Genomic DNA, 23,138 nt, shown 5'->3' with positions numbered 1-23,138 from the left:
TGTAACACTCTGGTGCAGGGGTGTGTGAAACACACTGGTGCAGGGGCGTGTGTAACACTCTGGTGCAGGGGCATGTGTAACACTCTGGTGCTGGGGCGTGTGTAACACTCTGGTGCAGGGGCGTGTGCAACACTCAGATGCAGGGGCGTGTGTAACACTCTGGTGCAGGGGTGTGTGCAACACACTGGTGCAGGGGCGTGTGTAACACTCTGGTGCAGGGGCATGTGTAACACTCTGGTGCTGGGGCGTGTGTAACACTCTGGTGCAGGGGCGTGTGCAACACTCAGATGCAGGGGCGTGTGTAACACTCTGGTGGAGGGGGGTGTGCAACACACTCTGGTGCAGGGGTGTGTGCAACACACTCTGGTGCAGTGACGTGTGCAAAACACTCTGGCGCAGGGGAGTGTGCAACACACTTTTGCAGGGGAGTCTGCAACACTCTGGTGCAGGGGCATGTGTAACACTCTGGTGCTGGGGCGTGCGTAACACTCTGGTGCAGGGGCATATGTAACACTCTGGTGCATAGGCGTGTGTAACACTCTGGTGCAGGGGAGTGTGCAACACTCTGGTGCAGGGGCGTGTGTAACACTCTGGTGCAGGGGCGTGTGTAACACTCTGGTGCAGGGGCGTGTGTAACACTCTGGTGCAGGGGCATGTGTAACACTCTGGTGCAGGAGCGTGTGCAACACTCTGGTGCAGGGGCGTGTGCAACACTCTTGTGCAGGGGCGTGTGTAACACTCTGGTGCAGGGGCGTATGTAACACTCTGGTGCAGGGGCGTGTGTAACACTCTGGTGCAGGGGCATGTGTAACACTCTGGTGCAGGAGCGTGTGCAACACTCTGGTGCAGGGGCGTGTGCAACACTCTTGTGCAGGGGCGTGTGTAACACTCTGGTGCAGGGGCGTATGTAACACTCTGGTGCAGGGGCGTGTGTAACACTCTGGTGCAGGGGCGTGTGTAACACTCTGGTGCAGGAGCGTGTGCAACACTCTGGTGCAGGGGCGTGTGCAACACTCTTGTGCAGGGGCGTGTGTAACACTCTGGAGCAGGGGCGTGTGTAACACTCTGGTGCAGGGGCATGTGTAACACTCTGGTGCTGGGGCGTGTGTAACACTCTGGTGCAGGGGCGTGTGCAACACTCAGATGCAGGGGCGTGTGTAACACTCTGGTGCAGGGGTGTGTGAAACACACTGGTGCAGGGGCGTGTGTAACACTCTGGTGCAGGGGCATGTGTAACACTCTGGTGCTGGGGCGTGTGTAACACTCTGGTGCAGGGGCGTGTGCAACACTCAGATGCAGGGGCGTGTGTAACACTCTGGTGCAGGGGTGTGTGCAACACACTGGTGCAGGGGCGTGTGTAACACTCTGGTGCAGGGGCATGTGTAACACTCTGGTGCTGGGGCGTGTGTAACACTCTGGTGCAGGGGCGTGTGCAACACTCAGATGCAGGGGCGTGTGTAACACTCTGGTGGAGGGGGGTGTGTAACACTCTGGTGCAGGGGTGTGTGCAACACACTCTGGTGCAGGGGAGTGTGCAACACACACTGGTGCAGGGGTGTGTGCAACACACTCTGGTGCAGGGGCGTGTGCAACACTCTGGTGCATGGGAGTGTGCAACACACTCTGGTGCAGGGGCGTGTGCAACACACTGGTGCAGGGGAGTGTGCAACACACTGGTGCAGGGGCGTGTGCAACACACTCTGGTGCAGGGGTGTGTGCAACACTCTGGTGCAGGGGCGTGTGTAACACTCTGGTGCAGGGGCGTGTGTAACACTCTGGTGCAGAGGTGTGAGCAACACACTCTGGTGCAGGGGTGTGTGCAACACACTCCGGTGCAGGGGTGTGTGTAACACTCTGGTGCAGGGGCGTGTGTAACACTCTGGTGCAGGGGCGTGTGCAACACACTCTGGTGCAGGGGCGTGTGCAAAACACTCTGGTGCAGGGGTGTGTGCAACACACTCTGGTGCAGGGGAGTGTGCAACACACTCTGGTGCAGGGGTGTGTGCAACACACTCCGGTGCAGGGGCGTGTGCAAAACACTCTGGTGCAGGGGTGTGTGCAACACACTCTGGTGCAGGGGAGTGTGCAACACACTCTGGTGCAGGGGTGTGTGCAACACACTCTGGTGCAGTGGCGTGTGCAAAACACTCTGGCGCAGGGGAGTGTGCAACACACTGGTGCAGGGGAGTGTGCAACACTCTGGTGCAGGGGCATGTGTAACACTCTGGTGCTGGGGCGTGCGTAACACTCTGGTGCCGGGGCATGTGTAACACTCTGGTGCAGGGGCATGTGTAACACTCTGGTGCATAGGCGTGTGTAACACTCTGGTGCAGGGGAGTGTGCAACACTCTGGTGCAGGGGCGTGTGTAACACTCTGGTGCTGGGGCATGTGCAACACTCTGGTGCTGGGGCGTGTGTAACACTCTGGTGCAGGGGAGTGTGCAACACTCTGGTGCAGGGGCGTGTGTAACACTCTGGTGCTGGGGCATGTGCAACACTCTGGTGCAGAGGCGTGTGTAACACTCTGGTGCAGGGGCATGTGTAACACTCTGGTGCAGGGGCGTGTGTAACACTCTGGTGCTGGGGCATGTGTAACACTCTGGTGCTGGGGCGTGTGTAACACTCTGGTGCAGGGGCGTGTGTAACACTCTGGTGCTGGGGCGTGTGTAACACTCTGGTGCAGGGGCGTGTGTAACACTCTGGTGCAGGGGCGTGTGTAACACTCTGGTGCAGGGGAGTGTGTAACACTCTGGTGCAGGGGCGTGTGTAACACTCTGGTGCAGGGGCGTGTGTAACACTCTGGTGCAGGGGAGTGTGCAACACTCTGGTGCAGGGGCGTGTGTAACACTCTGGTGCTGGGGCATGTGTAACACTCTGGTGCAGGGGCGTGTGTAACACTCTGGTGCAGGGGCATGTGTAAAACACTGGTGCAGTGCGTGTGCAACACTCTGGTGCAGGGGCATGTGTAACACTCTGGTGCAGGGGCATGTGCAACACTCTGATGCAGGGGCGTGTGCAACACTCTTGTGCAGGGGCGTGTGTAACACTCTGGTGCTGGGGCATGTGTAACACTCTGGAGCAGGGGCGTGTGTAACACTCTGGTGCTGGGGCATGTGTAACACTCTGGTGCAGGGGCGTGTGTAACACTCTCGTGCTGGGGCATGTGTAACACTCTGGTGCAGGGCCGTGTGTAACACTCTGGTGCTGGGGCATGTGTAACACTCTAGTGCAGGGGCGTGTGTAACACTCTGGTGCAGGGGCGTGTGTAACACTCTGGTGCAGGGGCGTGTGTAACACTCTGGTACAAGGGCGTGTGTAACACTCTGGTGCAGTGGCATATGTAACACTCTGGTGCAGGGGCGTGTGTAACACTCTGGTGCAGGGGCGTGTGTAACACTCTGGTGCAGGGGCGTGTGTAACACTCTGGTGCAGGGGCGTGTGTAACACTCTGGTGCAGGGGCGTGTGTAACACTCTGGTGCAGGGGCGTGTGTAACACTCTGGTGCAGGGGCGTGTGTAACACTCTGGTGCAGGGGCGTGTGTAAAACTCTGGTGCAGGGGCGTGTGTAACACTCTGGTGCAGTGGCATATGTAACAATCTGGTGCAGGGGCGTGTGTAACCCTCTGGTGCAGTGGCGTGTGTAACACTCTGGTGCAGGGGCGTGTGTAACACTCTGGTGCAGGGGCGTGTGTAACACTCTGGTGCAGTGGCATATGTAACACTCTGGTGAAGGGGCGTGTGTAACACTCTGGTGCAGGGGCGTGTGTAACACTCTGGTGCAGGGGCGTGTGTAACACTCTGGTGCAGGGGCGTGTGTAACACTCTGGTGCAGCGGCGTGTGTAACACTCTGGTGCTGGGGCGTGTGTAACACTCTGGTGCAGAGGCGTGTGTAACACTCTGGTGCAGGGGCGTGTGTAACACTCTCGTGCAGGGGAGTGTGTAACACTCTGGTGCAGGGGCGTGTGTAACACTCTGGTGCAGGGGCGTGTGAAACACTCTGGTGCAGGGGAGTGTACAACACTCTGGTGCAGGGGTGTGTGTAACACTCTGGTGCTGGGGCATGTGTAGCACTCTGGTGCAGGGGCATGTGTAACACTCTGGTGCAGGGGCGTGTGTAACACTCTGGTGCAGGGGCATGTGTAAAACACTGGTGCAGGGGCGTGTGCAACACTCTGGTGCAGGGGCATGTGTAACACTCTGGTGCAGGGGCATGTGTAACACTCTGATGCAGGGGCGTGTGCAACACTCTTGTGCAGGGGCGTGTGTAACACTCTGGTCCTGGGGCATGTGTAACACTCTGGTGCATGGGCGTGTGTAACACTCTGGTGCATGGGCGTGTGTAACACTCTGGTGCTGGGGCATATGTAACACTCTGGTGCAGGGGCGTGTGTAACACTCTGGTGCTGAGGCATGTGTAACACTCTGGTGCAGGGGCGTGTGTAACACTCTGGTGCAGGGGAGTGTGTAACACTCTGGTGCAGGGGTGTGTGTAACACTCAGGTGCAGGGGCGTGTGTAACACTCTGGTGCAGGGGCGTGTGTAACACTCTGGTGCAGGGGCGTGTGTAACACTCTGGTGCAGGGGCGTGTGTAACACTCTGGTGCAGGGGCGTGTGTAACACTCTGGTACAAGGGCGTGTGTAACACTCTGGTGCAGGGGCGTGTATAACACTCTGGTGCAGGGGCGTGAGTAACACTCTGGTGCAGGGGCGTGTGTAACACTCTGGTGCTGGGGCGTGTGTAACACTCTGTTGCAGGGGCATGTGTAACACTCTAGTGCAGGGGCATGTGTAACACTCTGGTGCAGGGGCATGTGTAACACTCTGGTGCAGGGGCGTGTGCAACACTCTGGTGCAGGGGCGTGTGCAACACTCTGGTGCAGGGGCGTGTGTAACACTCTGGTGCAGGGGCGTGTGCAACACTCTGGTGCAGGGGCGTGTGTAACACTCTGGTGCAGGGGCATGTGTAACACACTGGTGCAGGGGCGTGTGTAACACTCTGGTGCAGGGGCGTGTGTAACACTCTGGTGCAGGGACGTGTGTAACACTGGTGCAGGGGCATGTGTAACACTCTGGTGCAGGGGCATGTGTAACAATCTGGTGCAGGGGCGTGTGCAACACTCTGGTGCAGGGGCGTGTGCAACACTCTTGTGCAGGGGCGTGTGTAACACTCTGGTGCAGGGGCGTATGTAACACTCTGGTGCAGGGGCGTGTGTAACACTCTGGTGCAGGGGTGTGTGCAACACCCTCTGGTGCAGGGGAGTGTGCAACACTCTTGTGCAGGGGCGTGTGTAACACTCTGGTGCAGGGGCGTGTGTAACACTCTGGTGCAGGGGCATGTGTAACACTCTGGTGCTGGGGCGTGTGTAACACTCTGGTGCAGGGGCGTGTGGAACACTCAGATGCAGGGGCGTGTGTAACACTCTGGTGCAGGGGAGTGTGCAACACACTCTGGTGCAGGGGTGTGTGCAACACACTCTGGTGCAGGGGTGTGTGCAACACACTCTGGTGCAGGGGTGTGTGCAACACACTCTGGTGCAGGGGCGTGTGCAACACTCTGGTGCATGGGAGTGTGCAACACACTCTGGTGCAGGGGCGTGTGCAACACACTGGTGCAGGGGAGTGTGCAACACACTGGTGCAGGGGCGTGTGCAACACACTCTGGTGCAGGGGTGTGTGCAACACTCTGGTGCAGGGGCGTGTGTAACACTCTGGTGCAGGGACGTGTGTAACACTCTGGTGCAGGGGTGTGAGCAACACACTCTGGTGCAGGGGAGTGTGCAACACACTCTGGTGCAGGGGTGTGTGCAACACACTCCGGTGCAGGGGCGTGTGCAACACACTGGTGCAGGGGAGTGTGCAACACACCGGTGCAGGGGCGTGTGCAACACACTCTGGTGCAGGGGTGTGTGCAACACTCTGGTGCAGGGGCGTGTGTAACACTCTGGTGCAGGGGCGTGTGTAACACTCTGGTGCAGGGGTGTGAGCAACACACTCTGGTGCAGGGGCGTGTGCAACACACTCTGGTGCAGGGGAGTGTGCAACACACTCTGGTGCAGGGGTGTGTGCAACACATTCTGGTGCAGTGGCGTGTGCAAAACACTCTGGCGCAGGGGAGTGTGCAACACACCGGTGCAGGGGAGTGTGCAACACAATGGTGCAGGGGCGTGTGCAACACACTCTGGTGCAGGGGCGTGTGCAACACTCAGGTGCAGGGGAGTGTGCAACACACTCTGGTGAAGAGGCGGGTGCAACACACTGGTGCAGGGGAGTGAGCAACACACTGGTGCAGGGGCGTGTGCAACACACTCTGGTGCAGGGGTGTGTGCAACACTCTGGTGCAGGGGCGTGTGTAACACACTCTGGTGTAGGTGCGTGTGCAACACACTCTGGTGCAGGGGCGTGTCCAACACTCTCTGGTGAAGGGGTGTGTGCAACACACTCTAGTGCAGGGGTGTGTGCAACACACTCTGGTGCAGGGGTGTGTGCAACACACTGTGGTGCAGGGGCGTGTGCTACACACTCTGGTGCAGGGGTGTGCAACACACTCTGATGCAGGGGTGTGCAACACACTCTGGTGCAGTGGTGTGTGCAACACACTCTGGTGCAGTGGTGTGTGCAACACACAATGGTGAAGGGGCGTTTGCAACACACTGGTGCAGGGGCGTGTGTAACACTCTCTGGTGTAGGGGTGTGCAACACACTCTGGTGTAGGGGTGTGCAACACAATCTGGTGCAGGGGCGTATGAAAACACACTCTGGTGTAGGGGTGTGCAACACACTCTGGTGTAGGGGTGTGCAACACACTCTGGTGCAGGGGTGTGTGCAACACACACTGGTGCAGGGGCGTGTGTAACACTCTCTGGTGTAGGGGTGTGCAACACACTCTGGTGTAGGGGTGTGCAACACACTCTGGTGCAGGGGTGTGTGCAACACTCTGGTGCAGGGGCGTGTGTAACACTCTGGTGCAGGGGCGTGTGTAACACTCTGGTGCAGGGGTGTGTGCAACATACTCTGGTGCATGGGAGTGTGCAACACACTTTGGTGCAGGGGTGTGTGCAACACACTCTGGTGCAGGGGCGTGTGCAAAACACTCTGGTGCAGGGGTGTGTGCAACACACTCTGGTGGAGGGGAGTGTGCAACACACTCTGGTTCAGGGGTGTGTGCAACACACTTTGGTGCAGTGGCGTGTGCAAAACACTCTGGCGCAGGGGAGTGTGCAACACACTGGTGCAGGGGAGTGTGCAACACACTGGTGCAGGGGCGTGTGCAACACACTCTGGTGCAGGGGCGCGTGCAACACTCTGGTGTAGGGGAGTGTGCAACACACTCTGGTGAAGGGGCGTGTGCAACACACTGGTGCAGGGGAGTGAGCAACACACTGGTGCAGGGGCGTGTGCAACACACTCTGGTGCAGGGGTGTCTGCAACACTCTGGTGCAGGGGCGTGTGTAACACACTCTGGTGAAGGGGTGTGTGCAACACACTCTGGTGCAGGGGTGTGTGCAACACACTCTGGTGCAGGGGTGTGCAACACACTGGTGCAGGGGAGTGAGCAACACACTGGTGCAGGGGCGTGTTCAACACTCTGGTGCAGGGGAGTGTGCAACACTCTCTGGTGCAGGGGCGTGTGCAACACACTGGTGCAGGGGAGTGAGCAACACACTGGTGCAGGGGCGTGTGCAACACACTCTGGTGCAGGGGTGTGTGCAACACTCTGGTGCAGGGGCGTGTGTAACACACTCTGGTGTAGGGGCGTGTGCAACACACTCTGGTGCAGGGGCGTGTCCAACACTCTCTGGTGAAGGGGTGTGTGCAACACACTCTGGTGCAGGGGTGTGTGCAACACACTCTGGTGCAGGGGTATGTGCAACACAATTTGGTGCAGGGGCTTGTGCAACACACTCTGGTGCAGGGTGTGCAACACACTCTGGTGCAGGGGTGTGAAACACACTCTGGTGCAGGGGTGTGTGCAACACACTCTGGTGCAGTGGTGTGTGCAACACACAATGGTGCAGGGGCGTTTGCAACACACTTGTGCAGGGGCGTGTGTAACACTCTCTGGGATAGGGGTGTGCAACACACTCTGGTGTAGGGGTGTGCAACACAATCTGGTGCAGGGACGTATGTAACACACTCTGGTGTAGGGGTGTGCAACACACTCTGGTGTAGGGGTGTGCAACACACTCTGGTGCATGGGTGTGTGCCACACACACTGGTGCAGGGGCGTGTGTAACACTCTCTGGTGTAGGGGTGTGCAACACACTCTGGTGTAGGGGTGTGTAACACACAATGGTGCAGGGGCGTGTGTAACACACTCTGGTGCAGGAGCGTGTGTAACACACACTAGTACAGGGGCGTGTGCAACACACTCTGGTGCAGGGGTGTGTGCAACACTCTGATGCAGGGGTGTGTGCAACACTCTAGTGCAGGAGCCTGTGCAACACTCTGGTGCAGGAGCGTGTGTAACACACTGGTGCAGGGGCGTGTGCAACACACTCTGGTGCAGGGGTGTGTGCAACACTCTGATGCAGGGGTGTGTGCAACACTCTGGTGCAGGAGCCTGTGCAACACTCTGGTGCAGGAGCGTGTGTAACACACTGGTGCAGGGGCGTGTGCAACACACTCTGGTGCAGGGGCGTGTGTAACACACTCTGGTACTGGGGCGTGTGCAACACACTTTGGTGCAGGAGCGTGTTCAACACACTCTGGTGCTGGAGCGTGTGTAACACACACTGGTGCAGGGGCGTGTGTAACACTCACTGGTGCAGAGGCGTGTGTAACACACTGGTGCAGGGGCGTGTGTAACACACTCTCGTGCAGGGGTGTGTTCAACACACTCTGGTGCAGGGGCGTGTGCAACACACTCTGGTGCAGGGGCGTGTTCAACACACTCTGGTGCAGGGGCGTGTGCAACACACTCTGGTGCAGGGGCGTGTGTAACACTCTGGTGCAGGGGTGTGAGCAACACACTCTGGTGCAGGGGAGTGTGCAACACACTCTGGTGCAGGGGTGTGTGCAACACACTCCGGTGCAGGGGCGTGTGCAACACACTGGTGCAGGGGAGTGTGCAACACACTGGTGCAGGGGCGTGTGCAACACACTCTGGTGCAGGGGTGTGTGCAACACTCTGGTGCAGGGGCGTGTGTAACACTCTGGTGCAGGGGCGTGTGTAACACTCTGGTGCAGGGGTGTGAGCAACACACTCTGGTGCAGGGGCGTTTGCAACACACTCTAGTGCAGGGGAGTGTGCAACACACTGGTGCAGGGGAGTGTGCAACACACTGGTGCAGGGGCGTGTGCAACACACTCTGGTGCAGGGGCGTGTGCAACACTCAGGTGCAGGGGAGTGTGCAACACACTCTGGTGCAGGGGCGTGTGCAACACACTGGTGCAGGGAAGTGAGCAACACACTGGTGCAGGGGCGTGTGCAACACACTCTGGTGCAGGGGTGTGTGCAACACTCATGTGCAGGGGCGTGTGTAACACACTCTGGTGTAGGTGCGTGTGCAACACACTCTGGTGCAGGGGCGTGTCCAACACTCTCTGGTGAAGGGGTGTGTGCAACACACTCTGGTGCAGGGGTGTGTGCAACACACTCTGGTGCAGGGGTGTGTGCAACACACTGTGGTGCAGGGGCGTGTACTACACACTCTGGTGCAGGGGTGTGCAACACACTCTGATGCAGGGGTGTGCAACACACTCTGGTGCAGGGGTGTGTGCAACACACTCTGGTGCAGTGGTGTGTGCAACACACAATGGTGAAGGGGCGTTTGCAACACACTGGTGCAGGGGCGTGTGTAACACTCTCTGGTGTAGGGGTGTGCAACACACTCTGGTGTTGGGGTGTGCAACACAATCTGGTGCAGGGGCGTATGAAAACACACTCTGGTGTAGGGGTGTGCAACACACTCTGGTGCAGGGGTGTGTGCAACACTCTGGTGCAGGGGCGTGTGTAACACTCTGGTGCAGGGGCGTGTGTAACACTCTGGTGCAGGGGTGTGTGCAACACACTCTGGTGTTGGGGTGTGCAACACACTCTGGTGCAGGGGCGTGTGTAACACTCTGGTGCAGGGGTGTGTGCAACACACTCTGGTGTTGGGGTGTGCAACACACTCTGGTGCATGGGAGTGTGCAACACACTCTGGTGCAGGGGTATGTGCAACACACTCTGGTGCAGGGGCGTGTGCAAAACACTCTGGTGCAGGGGTGTGTGCAACACACTCTGGTGGAGGGGAGTGTGCAACACACTCTGGTGCAGGGGTGTGTGCAACACACTCTGGTGCAGTGGCGTCTGCAAAACACTCTGGTGCAGGGGTGTGTGCAACACACTCTGGTGGAGGGGAGTGTGCAACACACTCTGGTGCAGGGGTGTGTGCAACACACTCTGGTGCAGTGGCGTGTGCAAAACACTCTGGCGCAGGGGAGTGTGCAACACACTGGTGCAGGGGAGTGTGCAACACACTGGTGCAGGGGCGTGTGCAACACACTCTGGTGCTGGGGCGCGTGCAACACTCTGGTGTAGGGGAGTGTGCAACACACTCTGGTGAAGGGGCGTGTGCAACACACTGGTGCAGGGGAGTGAGCAACACACTGGTGCAGGGGCGTGTGCAACACACTCTGGTGCAGGGGTGTGTGCAACACTCTGGTGCAGGAGCGTGTGTAACACACTCTGGTGAAGGGGTGTGTGCAACACACTCTGGTGCAGGGGTGTGTGCAACACACTCTGGTGCAGGGGTGTGCAACACACTGGTGCAGGGGAGTGAGCAACACACTGGTGCAGGGGCGTGTTCAACACTCTGGTGCAGGGGAGTGTGCAACACACTCTGGTGCAGGGGCGTGTGCAACACACTGGTGCAGGGGAGTGAGCAACACACTGGTGCAGGGGCGTGTGCAACACACTCTGGTGCAGGGGTGTGTGCAACACTCTGGTGCAGGGGCGTGTGTAACACACTCTGGTGTAGGGGCTTGTGCAACACACTCTGGTGCAGGGGCGTGTCCAACACTCTCTGGTGAAGGGGTGTGTGCAACACACTCTGGTGCAGGGGTATGTGCAACACAATTTGGTGCAGGGGCTTGTGCAACACACTCTGGTGCAGGGTGTGCAACACACTCTGGTGCAGGGGTGTGCAACACACTCTGGTGCAGGGGTGTGTGCAACACACTCTGGTGCAGGGGCTTGTGCAACACACTCTGGTGCAGGGTGTGCAACACACTCTGGTGCAGGGGTGTGTGTAACACACTCTGGTGCAGGGGTGTGTGCAACACTCTGGTGCAGGGGCGTGTGTAACACTCTGGTGCAGGGGCGTGTGTAACACTCTGGTGCAGGGGTGTGTGCAACATACTCTGGTGCATGGGAGTGTGCAACACACTTTGGTGCAGGGGTGTGTGCAACACACTCTGGTGCAGGGGCGTGTGCAAAACACTCTGGTGCAGGGGTGTGTGCAACACACTCTGGTGGAGGGGAGTGTGCAACACACTCTGGTTCAGGGGTGTGTGCAACACACTTTGGTGCAGTGGCGTGTGCAAAACACTCTGGCGCAGGGGAGTGTGCAACACACTGGTGCAGGGGAGTGTGCAACACACTGGTGCAGGGGCGTGTGCAACACACTCTGGTGCAGGGGCGCGTGCAACACTCTGGTGTAGGGGAGTGTGCAACACACTCTGGTGAAGGGGCGTGTGCAACACACTGGTGCAGGGGAGTGAGCAACACACTGGTGCAGGGGCGTGTGCAACACACTCTGGTGCAGGGGTGTCTGCAACACTCTGGTGCAGGGGCGTGTGTAACACACTCTGGTGAAGGGGTGTGTGCAACACACTCTGGTGCAGGGGTGTGTGCAACACACTCTGGTGCAGGGGTGTGCAACACACTGGTGCAGGGGAGTGAGCAACACACTGGTGCAGGGGCGTGTTCAACACTCTGGTGCAGGGGAGTGTGCAACACTCTCTGGTGCAGGGGCGTGTGCAACACACTGGTGCAGGGGAGTGAGCAACACACTGGTGCAGGGGCGTGTGCAACACACTCTGGTGCAGGGGTGTGTGCAACACTCTGGTGCAGGGGCGTGTGTAACACACTCTGGTGTAGGGGCGTGTGCAACACACTCTGGTGCAGGGGCGTGTCCAACACTCTCTGGTGAAGGGGTGTGTGCAACACACTCTGGTGCAGGGGTGTGTGCAACACACTCTGGTGCAGGGGTATGTGCAACACAATTTGGTGCAGGGGCTTGTGCAACACACTCTGGTGCAGGGTGTGCAACACACTCTGGTGCAGGGGTGTGAAACACACTCTGGTGCAGGGGTGTGTGCAACACACTCTGGTGCAGTGGTGTGTGCAACACACAATGGTGCAGGGGCGTTTGCAACACACTTGTGCAGGGGCGTGTGTAACACTCTCTGGGATAGGGGTGTGCAACACACTCTGGTGTAGGGGTGTGCAACACAATCTGGTGCAGGGACGTATGTAACACACTCTGGTGTAGGGGTGTGCAACACACTCTGGTGTAGGGGTGTGCAACACACTCTGGTGCATGGGTGTGTGCCACACACACTGGTGCAGGGGCGTGTGTAACACTCTCTGGTGTAGGGGTGTGCAACACACTCTGGTGTAGGGGTGTGTAACACACAATGGTGCAGGGGCGTGTGTAACACACTCTGGTGCAGGAGCGTGTGTAACACACACTAGTACAGGGGCGTGTGCAACACACTCTGGTGCAGGGGTGTGTGCAACACTCTGATGCAGGGGTGTGTGCAACACTCTAGTGCAGGAGCCTGTGCAACACTCTGGTGCAGGAGCGTGTGTAACACACTGGTGCAGGGGCGTGTGCAACACACTCTGGTGCAGGGGTGTGTGCAACACTCTGATGCAGGGGTGTGTGCAACACTCTGGTGCAGGAGCCTGTGCAACACTCTGGTGCAGGAGCGTGTGTAACACACTGGTGCAGGGGCGTGTGCAACACACTCTGGTGCAGGGGCGTGTGTAACACACTCTGGTACTGGGGCGTGTGCAACACACTTTGGTGCAGGAGCGTGTTCAACACACTCTGGTGCTGGAGCGTGTGTAACACACACTGGTGCAGGGGCGTGTGTAACACTCACTGGTGCAGAGGCGTGTGTAACACACTGGTGCAGGGGCGTGTGTAACACACTCTCGTGCAGGGGTGTGTTCAACACACTCTGGTGCAGGGGCGTGTGCAACACACTCTGGTGCAGGGGCGTGTTCAACACACTCTGGTGCAGGGGCGTGTGCAACACACTCTGGTGCAGGGGCGTGTGTAACACTCTGGTGCAGGGGTGTGAGCAACACACTCTGGTGCAGGGGAGTGTGCAACACACTCTGGTGCAGGGGTGTGTGCAACACACTCCGGTGCAGGGGCGTGTGCAACACACTGGTGCAGGGGAGTGTGCAACACACTGGTGCAGGGGCGTGTGCAACACACTCTGGTGCAGGGGTGTGTGCAACACTCTGGTGCAGGGGCGTGTGTAACACTCTGGTGCAGGGGCGTGTGTAACACTCTGGTGCAGGGGTGTGAGCAACACACTCTGGTGCAGGGGCGTTTGCAACACACTCTAGTGCAGGGGAGTGTGCAACACACTCTGGTGCAGGGGTGTGTGCAACACACTCTGGTGCAGTGGCGTGTGCAAAACACTCTGGCGCAGGGGAGTGTGCAACACACTGGTGCAGGGGAGTGTGCAACACACTGGTGCAGGGGCGTGTGCAACACACTCTGGTGCAGGGGCGTGTGCAACACTCAGGTGCAGGGGAGTGTGCAACACACTCTGGTGCAGGGGCGTGTGCAACACACTGGTGCAGGGAAGTGAGCAACACACTGGTGCAGGGGCGTGTGCAACACACTCTGGTGCAGGGGTGTGTGCAACACTCATGTGCAGGGGCGTGTGTAACACACTCTGGTGTAGGTGCGTGTGCAACACACTCTGGTGCAGGGGCGTGTCCAACACTCTCTGGTGAAGGGGTGTGTGCAACACACTCTGGTGCAGGGGTGTGTGCAACACACTCTGGTGCAGGGGTGTGTGCAACACACTGTGGTGCAGGGGCGTGTACTACACACTCTGGTGCAGGGGTGTGCAACACACTCTGATGCAGGGGTGTGCAACACACTCTGGTGCAGGGGTGTGTGCAACACACTCTGGTGCAGTGGTGTGTGCAACACACAATGGTGAAGGGGCGTTTGCAACACACTGGTGCAGGGGCGTGTGTAACACTCTCTGGTGTAGGGGTGTGCAACACACTCTGGTGTTGGGGTGTGCAACACAATCTGGTGCAGGGGCGTATGAAAACACACTCTGGTGTAGGGGTGTGCAACACACTCTGGTGCAGGGGTGTGTGCAACACTCTGGTGCAGGGGCGTGTGTAACACTCTGGTGCAGGGGCGTGTGTAACACTCTGGTGCAGGGGTGTGTGCAACACACTCTGGTGTTGGGGTGTGCAACACACTCTGGTGCAGGGGCGTGTGTAACACTCTGGTGCAGGGGTGTGTGCAACACACTCTGGTGTTGGGGTGTGCAACACACTCTGGTGCATGGGAGTGTGCAACACACTCTGGTGCAGGGGTATGTGCAACACACTCTGGTGCAGGGGCGTGTGCAAAACACTCTGGTGCAGGGGTGTGTGCAACACACTCTGGTGGAGGGGAGTGTGCAACACACTCTGGTGCAGGGGTGTGTGCAACACACTCTGGTGCAGTGGCGTCTGCAAAACACTCTGGTGCAGGGGTGTGTGCAACACACTCTGGTGGAGGGGAGTGTGCAACACACTCTGGTGCAGGGGTGTGTGCAACACACTCTGGTGCAGTGGCGTGTGCAAAACACTCTGGCGCAGGGGAGTGTGCAACACACTGGTGCAGGGGAGTGTGCAACGCACTGGTGCAGGGGCGTGTGCAACACACTCTGGTGCTGGGGCGCGTGCAACACTCTGGTGTAGGGGAGTGTGCAACACACTCTGGTGAAGGGGCGTGTGCAACACACTGGTGCAGGGGAGTGAGCAACACACTGGTGCAGGGGCGTGTGCAACACACTCTGGTGCAGGGGTGTGTGCAACACTCTGGTGCAGGAGCGTGTGTAACACACTCTGGTGAAGGGGTGTGTGCAACACACTCTGGTGCAGGGGTGTGTGCAACACACTCTGGTGCAGGGGTGTGCAACACACTGGTGCAGGGGAGTGAGCAACACACTGGTGCAGGGGCGTGTTCAACACTCTGGTGCAGGGGAGTGTGCAACACACTCTGGTGCAGGGGCGTGTGCAACACACTGGTGCAGGGGAGTGAGCAACACACTGGTGCAGGGGCGTGTGCAACACACTCTGGTGCAGGGGTGTGTGCAACACTCTGGTGCAGGGGCGTGTGTAACACACTCTGGTGTAGGGGCTTGTGCAACACACTCTGGTGCAGGGGCGTGTCCAACACTCTCTGGTGAAGGGGTGTGTGCAACACACTCTGGTGCAGGGGTATGTGCAACACAATTTGGTGCAGGGGCTTGTGCAACACACTCTGGTGCAGGGTGTGCAACACACTCTGGTGCAGGGGTGTGCAACACACTCTGGTGCAGGGGTGTGTGCAACACACTCTGGTGCAGGGGCTTGTGCAACACACTCTGGTGCAGGGTGTGCAACACACTCTGGTGCAGGGGTGTGTGTAACACACTCTGGTGCAGGGGTGTGTAACACACACTGGTGCAGGGGCGTGTGTAACACACTCTGGTGCAGGGGCGTGTGTAGCACACACTGGTGCATGGGCGTGTGTAACACTATGGTGCAGGGGCGGGTGCAACATTGTCTGTTGCAGGGGCGTGTGCAACACACTCTGGTGCAGAGGTGTGTGCAACACACTGATGCAGGGGCCTGTGCAACACACTCTGGTGCAGGGGCGTGTTCAACACTCTGGTGCAGGGGCGTGTGCAACACACTCTGGTGCAGGGGCGTGTGCAACACACACTGGTGCAGGGGCGTGTGCAACACACTCTGGTGCAGGGGCGTGTGCAACACACTCTGGTGAAGGGGCGTGTTCAACACACTGGTGCAAGGGCGTGTGCAACACACACTGGTGCAAGGGCGTGTGCAACACACCATAGGGCAGGGGCGTGTTCAACAAACTGGTGCAGGGGCGTGTGCAACACACACTTGTGCAGGGGCGTGTGCAACACACACTGGTGCAGGGGCGTGTGCAACACACTCTGGTGCAGGGGCGTGTGCAACACACTCTGGTGCAGCGGAGTGTTCAAAACACTGGTGCAGGGGTGTGTGCAACACACACTAGTGCAGGGGCGTGTGCAACACACTCTGGTGCAGGGGCGTGTGCAACACACTCTGGTGCAGGGGTGTGTGCAACACACTCTGGTGCAGGGTCGTGTGCAACACACACTGGTGCAGGGTCGTGTGCAACACTCTCTGGTGCAGGGGCGTGTGCAACACACTCTTGTGCAGGGGCGTGTGCAACACACTCTGGTGCAGGGGTGTGTGCAACACACACTGGTGCAGGGGCGTATGCAACCCACTGGTACAGTGGCGTGTGCATCACTCACTGGTGCAGGGGCGTGTGCAACACACTCTGGTGCAGGGGCGTGTGTAACACCCTCTGGTGCAGGGGTGTGTGTAACACTCTCTGGTGCAGGTGTGTGTGTAACACACACTGGTGCAGGGGTGTGCAACACACACTGGTGCAGGGGCGTGTGTAACACACTCTGGTGCAGGGGCGTGTGTAACACTCTCTGGTGCAGAGGCGTGTGCAACACACACTGGTGAAGGAGTGTGTGCAACACACTCTGGTTCAGGGGCGTGTGCAACACACTCTGGTGCAGGGGCGTGTGCAACACACTCTGGGGCAGGGATGTGTGCAACACTCTGGTGCAGGAGCGTGTGCAACACTCTGGTGCAGGAGCGTGTGCAACACACACTAGTGCAGGGGTGTGTGCAACACAATGGTGCAGGGGTGTGTGCAACACTCTCTGGTGCAGGGGCGTGTGCAACACACTGGTGCAGGGGAGTGAGCAACACACTGGTGCAGGGGCGTGTGCAACACACTCTGGTGCAGGGGCGTGTGTAACACACTCTGGTGTAGGGGCGTGTGCAACACACTCTGGTGCAGGGGCGTGTCCAACACTCTCTGGTGAAGGGGTGTGTGCAACACACTCTGGTGCAGGGGTGTGTGCAACACACACTGGTGCAGGGGTGTGTGCAACACAATGGTGCAGGGGTGTGTGCAACACAATGGTGCAGGGGTGTGTGCAACACTCTCTGGTGCAGGGGCGTGTGCAACACACTATGGTGCAGGGGCGTGTGCAACACACTGGTGCAGGGGAGTGAGCAACACACTGGTGCAGGGGCGTGTGCAACACACTCTGGTGCAGGGGTGTGTGCAACACTCTGGTGCAGGGGCGTGTGTAACACACTCTGGTGTAGGGGCGTGTTCAACACTCTCTGGTGAAGGGGTGTGTGCAACACACTCTGGTGCAGGGCTGTGTGCAACACACTCTGGTGCAGGGGTATGTGCAACACACAGTGGTGCAGGGGCTTGTGCAACACGCTCTGGTGCAGGGTGTGCAACACACTCTGGTGCAGGGGTGTGCAACACACTCTGGTGCAGGGGTGTGTGCAACACACAATGGTGCAGGGGCGTTTGCAACACACTGGTGCAGTGGCGTGTGTAACACTCTCTGGTGTAGGGGTGTGCAACACAATCTGGTGCAGGGGCGTATGTAACACACTCTGGTGTAGGGGTGTGTAGGGGTGTGGAACATACTCTGGTGTAGGGGTGTGCAACACACTCTGGTGCAGGGGTGTGTGCAACACACACTGGTGCAGGGGCTTGTGTAACACTCTCTGGTGTAGGGGTGTGCAACACACTCTGGTGTAGGGGTGTGCAACCCACAATGGTGCAGGGGCGTGTGTAACACACTCTGGTGCAGGGGTGTGTGTAACACACTCTGGTGCAGGGGCGTGTGCAACACACTCTGGTGCAGGGGCGTGTGCAACACACTCTGGTACAGGAGCGTGTGTAACACACACTGGTGCAGGAGCGTGTGCAACACTCTGTTGCAGGGGCGTGTGCAACACACTCTGGTGCAGGGGTGTGTGCAACACTCTGATGCAGGGGTGTGTGCAACACTCTGGTGCAGGAGCCTGTGAAACACTCTGGTGCAGGGGTGTGTGCAACACACTCTGGTGCAGGGGCGTGTGCAACACACACTGGTGCAGGGTCGTGTGCAACACTCTCTGGTGCAGGGGCATGTGCAACACACTCTGGTGCAGGGGGGTGTGCAACACACTCTGGTGCAGGGGCGTGTGCAACACTCAGGTGCAGGGGAGTGTGCAACACACTCTGGTGAAGAGGCGGGTGCAACACACTGGTGCAGGGGAGTGAGCAACACACTGGTGCAGGGGCGTGTGCAACACACTCTGGTGCAGGGGTGTGTGCAACACTCTGGTGCAGGGGCGTGTGTAACACACTCTGGTGTAGGTGCGTGTGCAACACACTCTGGTGCAGGGGCGTGTCCAACACTCTCTGGTGAAGGGGTGTGTGCAACACACTCTAGTGCAGGGGTGTGTGCAACACACTCTGGTGCAGGGGTGTGTGCAACACACTGTGGTGCAGGGGCGTGTGCTACACACTCTGGTGCAGGGGTGTGCAACACACTCTGATGCAGGGGTGTGCAACACACTCTGGTGCAGTGGTGTGTGCAACACACTCTGGTGCAGTGGTGTGTGCAACACACAATGGTGAAGGGGCGTTTGCAACACACTGGTGCAGGGGCGTGTGTAACACTCTCTGGTGTAGGGGTGTGCAACACACTCTGGTGTAGGGGTGTGCAACACAATCTGGTGCAGGGGCGTATGAAAACACACTCTGGTGTAGGGGTGTGCAACACACTCTGGTGTAGGGGTGTGCAACACACTCTGGTGCAGGGGTGTGTGCAACACACACTGGTGCAGGGGCGTGTGTAACACTCTCTGGTGTAGGGGTGTGCAACACACTCTGGTGTAGGGGTGTGCAACACACTCTGGTGCAGGGGTGTGTGCAACACTCTGGTGCAGGGGCGTGTGTAACACTCTGGTGCAGGGGCGTGTGTAACACTCTGGTGCAGGGGTGTGTGCAACATACTCTGGTGCATGGGAGTGTGCAACACACTTTGGTGCAGGGGTGTGTGCAACACACTCTGGTGCAGGGGCGTGTGCAAAACACTCTGGTGCAGGGGTGTGTGCAACACACTCTGGTGGAGGGGAGTGTGCAACACACTCTGGTTCAGGGGTGTGTGCAACACACTTTGGTGCAGTGGCGTGTGCAAAACACTCTGGCGCAGGGGAGTGTGCAACACACTGGTGCAGGGGAGTGTGCAACACACTGGTGCAGGGGCGTGTGTAACACACTCTGGTGCAGGGGCGCGTGCAACACTCTGGTGTAGGGGAGTGTGCAACATACTCTGGTGAAGGGGCGTGTGCAACACACTGGTGCAGGGGAGTGAGCAACACACTGGTGCAGGGGCGTGTGCAACACACTCTGGTGCAGGGGTGTCTGCAACACTCTGGTGCAGGGGCGTGTGTAACACACTCTGGTGAAGGGGTGTGTGCAACACACTCTGGTGCAGGGGTGTGTGCAACACACTCTGGTGCAGGGGTGTGCAACACACTGGTGCAGGGGAGTGAGCAACACACTGGTGCAGGGGCGTGTTCAACACTCTGGTGCAGGGGAGTGTGCAACACTCTCTGGTGCAGGGGCGTGTGCAACACACTGGTGCAGGGGAGTGAGCAACACACTGGTGCAGGGGCGTGTGCAACACACTCTGGTGCAGGGGTGTGTGCAACACTCTGGTGCAGGGGCATGTGTAACACACTCTGGTGTAGGGGCGTGTGCAACACACTCTGGTGCAGGGGCGTGTCCAACACTCTCTGGTGAAGGGGTGTGTGCAACACACTCTGGTGCAGGGGTGTGTGCAACACACTCTGGTGCAGGGGTATGTGCAACACAATTTGGTGCAGGGGCTTGTGCAACACACTCTGGTGCAGGGTGTGCAACACACTCTGGTGCAGGGGTGTGAAACACACTCTGGTGCAGGGGTGTGTGCAACACACTCTGGTGCAGTGGTGTGTGCAACACACAATGGTGCAGGGGCGTTTGCAACACACTTGTGCAGGGGCGTGTGTAACACTCTCTGGGATAGGGGTGTGCAACACACTCTGGTGTAGGGGTGTGCAACACAATCTGGTGCAGGGACGTATGTAACACACTCTGGTGTAGGGGTGTGCAACACACTCTGGTGTAGGGGTGTGCAACACACTCTGGTGCATGGGTGTGTGCCACACACACTGGTGCAGGGGCGTGTGTAACACTCTCTGGTGTAGGGGTGTGCAACACACTCTGGTGTAGGGGTGTGTAACACACAATGGTGCAGGGGCGTGTGTAACACACTCTGGTGCAGGAGCGTGTGTAACACACACTAGTACAGGGGCGTGTGCAACACACTCTGGTGCAGGGGTGTGTGCAACACTCTGATGCAGGGGTGTGTGCAACACTCTAGTGCAGGAGCCTGTGCAACACTCTGGTGCAGGAGCGTGTGTAACACACTGGTGCAGGGGCGTGTGCAACACACTCTGGTGCAGGGGTGTGTGCAACACTCTGATGCAGGGGTGTGTGCAACACTCTGGTGCAGGAGCCTGTGCAACACTCTGGTGCAGGAGCGTGTGTAACACACTGGTGCAGGGGCGTGTGCAACACACTCTGGTGCAGGGGCGTGTGTAACACACTCTGGTACTGGGGCGTGTGCAACACACTTTGGTGCAGGAGCGTGTTCAACACACTCTGGTGCTGGAGCGTGTGTAACACACACTGGTGCAGGGGCGTGTGTAACACTCACTGGTGCAGAGGCGTGTGTAACACACTGGTGCAGGGGCGTGTGTAACACACTCTCGTGCAGGGGTGTGTTCAACACACTCTGGTGCAGGGGCGTGTGCAACACACTCTGGTGCAGGGGCGTGTTCAACACACTCTGGTGCAGGGGCGTGTGCAACACACTCTGGTGCAGGGGCGTGTGTAACACTCTGGTGCATGGGTGTGAGCAACACACTCTGGTGCAGGGGAGTGTGCAACACACTCTGGTGCAGGGGTGTGTGCAACACACTCCGGTGCAGGGGCGTGTGCAACACACTGGTGCAGGGGAGTGTGCAACACACTGGTGCAGGGGCGTGTGCAACACACTCTGGTGCAGGGGTGTGTGCAACACTCTGGTGCAGGGGCGTGTGTAACACTCTGGTGCAGGGGCGTGTGTAACACTCTGGTGCAGGGGTGTGAGCAACACACTCTGGTGCAGGGGCGTGTGCAACACACTCTAGTGCAGGGGAGTGTGCAACACACTCTGGTGCAGGGGTGTGTGCAACACACTCTGGTGCAGTGGCGTGTGCAAAACACTCTGGCGCAGGGGAGTGTGCAACACACTGGTGCAGGGGAGTGTGCAACACACTGGTGCAGGGGCGTGTGCAACACACTCTGGTGCAGGGGCGTGTGCAACACTCAGGTGCAGGGGAGTGTGCAACACACTCTGGTGCAGGGGCGTGTGCAACACACTGGTGCAGGGAAGTGAGCAACACACTGGTGCAGGGGCGTGTGCAACACACTCTGGTGCAGGGGTGTGTGCAACACTCATGTGCAGGGGCGTGTGTAACACACTCTGGTGTAGGTGCGTGTGCAACACACTCTGGTGCAGGGGCGTGTCCAACACTCTCTGGTGAAGGGGTGTGTGCAACACACTCTGGTGCAGGGGTGTGTGCAACACACTCTGGTGCAGGGGTGTGTGCAACACACTGTGGTGCAGGGGCGTGTACTACACACTCTGGTGCAGGGGTGTGCAACACACTCTGATGCAGGGGTGTGCAACACACTCTGGTGCAGGGGTGTGTGCAACACACTCTGGTGCAGTGGTGTGTGCAACACACAATGGTGAAGGGGCGTTTGCAACACACTGGTGCAGGGGCGTGTGTAACACTCTCTGGTGTAGGGGTGTGCAACACACTCTGGTGTTGGGGTGTGCAACACAATCTGGTGCAGGGGCGTATGAAAACACACTCTGGTGTAGGGGTGTGCAACACACTCTGGTGCAGGGGTGTGTGCAACACTCTGGTGCAGGGGCGTGTGTAACACTCTGGTGCAGGGGCGTGTGTAACACTCTGGTGCAGGGGTGTGTGCAACACACTCTGGTGTTGGGGTGTGCAACACACTCTGGTGCAGGGGCGTGTGTAACACTCTGGTGCAGGGGTGTGTGCAACACACTCTGGTGTTGGGGTGTGCAACACACTCTGGTGCATGGGAGTGTGCAACACACTCTGGTGCAGGGGTATGTGCAACACACTCTGGTGCAGGGGCGTGTGCAAAACACTCTGGTGCAGGGGTGTGTGCAACACACTCTGGTGGAGGGGAGTGTGCAACACACTCTGGTGCAGGGGTGTGTGCAACACACTCTGGTGCAGTGGCGTCTGCAAAACACTCTGGTGCAGGGGTGTGTGCAACACACTCTGGTGGAGGGGAGTGTGCAACACACTCTGGTGCAGGGGTGTGTGCAACACACTCTGGTGCAGTGGCGTGTGCAAAACACTCTGGCGCAGGGGAGTGTGCAACACACTGGTGCAGGGGAGTGTGCAACACACTGGTGCAGGGGCGTGTGCAACACACTCTGGTGCTGGGGCGCGTGCAACACTCTGGTGTAGGGGAGTGTGCAACACACTCTGGTGAAGGGGCGTGTGCAACACACTGGTGCAGGGGAGTGAGCAACACACTGGTGCAGGGGCGTGTGCAACACACTCTGGTGCAGGGGTGTGTGCAACACTCTGGTGCAGGAGCGTGTGTAACACACTCTGGTGAAGGGGTGTGTGCAACACACTCTGGTGCAGGGGTGTGTGCAACACACTCTGGTGCAGGGGTGTGCAACACACTGGTGCAGGGGAGTGAGCAACACACTGGTGCAGGGGCGTGTTCAACACTCTGGTGCAGGGGAGTGTGCAACACACTCTGGTGCAGGGGCGTGTGCAACACACTGGTGCAGGGGAGTGAGCAACACACTGGTGCAGGGGCGTGTGCAACACACTCTGGTGCAGGGGTGTGTGCAACACTCTGGTGCAGGGGCGTGTGTAACACACTCTGGTGT

Source organism: Procambarus clarkii, chromosome 47, assembly GCF_040958095.1.
Source record: "Procambarus clarkii isolate CNS0578487 chromosome 47, FALCON_Pclarkii_2.0, whole genome shotgun sequence".
Classification (NCBI taxonomy): domain Eukaryota; kingdom Metazoa; phylum Arthropoda; class Malacostraca; order Decapoda; family Cambaridae; genus Procambarus; species Procambarus clarkii.
This window is presented reverse-complemented; position numbering follows the sequence as displayed.